This window comes from Dipodomys ordii, unplaced genomic scaffold (assembly GCF_000151885.1).
Source record: "Dipodomys ordii isolate 6190 unplaced genomic scaffold, Dord_2.0 Scaffold147, whole genome shotgun sequence".
Lineage (NCBI taxonomy): Eukaryota > Metazoa > Chordata > Mammalia > Rodentia > Heteromyidae > Dipodomys > Dipodomys ordii.
In genome coordinates this window covers 1,460,022-1,461,474 of record NW_012267363.1, presented here as the reverse complement: position 1 = coordinate 1,461,474, position 1,453 = coordinate 1,460,022, and positions in this window count along the sequence as shown.

Here is a 1,453-nt window from a genome sequence, read left to right as displayed (position 1 = left end):
GGTGCGGTCATGGGGCCTGAACTCTGGGCCTGGGCGCTGTCCCTCAGCTCTTCAGCTCAAGGCTAACACTCTACCATTTGAGCCACAGCGCCACTTCCGGCTTTTTCTTTTTGCTTATGTGGTGCTGAGGAATCGAACCCAGGGCCTCAGGCATGCAAGGCAAGCGCTCTACCACTGAACCACCTTCCCAGCCCCTGACACTTTTTTTTGAGCTTTAATTTTTTTGGTTCAAGGATAGCACCCTAGTATTTGAACCACACCTCCACTTCCGGCTTTTGGGGGATTGTTAATTGGAGATTAAAAGTCTCATAGACTTTCATGTCCTGGTTGGCTTCAAACCTCAATCCACAGATGTCAGCCTCCTGAATATCTAGGATGATAGGGGTGAACCACTGGTGTCCGGTGATACATGCATGCATTCTTAACTCCAAATATATCAGGAAGCTATGTGCTAGTAGCTCATGCCTATAATCCTAACTATTCTGAGGATCACGGTTCAAAGACTACTCAGGCAGAAAAGTCTATGAGATTTTTGGTGACTAGTTGGGAGTTGAGTCTCATAGGCTTTCTCACCTGTATTGGCTTCAAACCATGATCCTCAGATCTCAGCCTCCTGAGTAGCTAGGATTATAGGAATGAGCCATGCACACCCAACATACCATGAGACTTTTCTTCAATTAAGCACCAAAAAAGTGAAAAGTGGGCTGTGGCTCAAGTGGTAGAGTATTAGCTATGAACAAAGAAAGCTCAGGGCTAGGTACTGGTGGCACCCTCCTGTAATCCTTAGCTACTTCAAGAGGCTAAGATCTAAAGATGATGGTTTGAAGCCAGCTTGTGCTGAAAAGTCCCTATGACTCTTTTTTTGTTGGTCATGGGGCTTGAACTCTGGGCCTGAGCACTATCCTCAGCTCTTCAGTTCAAGTAGCACTCTACTAGTTGAGCCACAGCACCACTTCTGGTTTTCTTGCAGCTTATTGGAGATAAGAGTTTTATGGCCTTTCCTGCCCAGGCTGGCTTTGAACTGCAATCCTCAGATCTCAGCCTCCTGAGCAGCTAGGATTATAGGCATGAGCCACCAGCATCTGGCCCCATGACACTCTTATCTCCAATTAACCACGAGAAAACTGAAGTGGAACTATGGCTCGAAGTGGTAAAGCACTAGACTTGAGCAAAAGAGTTCAAGGACAGCGTCTAGGAACTGAGCTCAAGCCCCACAACCAACAACAATGAACGTTCAGGGACAGTGCCCAAGCCTGGAGTTTAAGTTCTAGGTCCAGCACAAAGTCAGGAGACTCAAGAGGCTCACAGGCTGGAGCCACTGAACTAACACTGAAGTGATTAGGCAATTTCCAAAATTTTAAAACACAAAACAGAAACCATCAGTGAGCTGCCCAGACAGAAACAGCAGGTTCAGTATTAATTCCTGTGGCAATGGGGCTGGAATGGTGGCTCA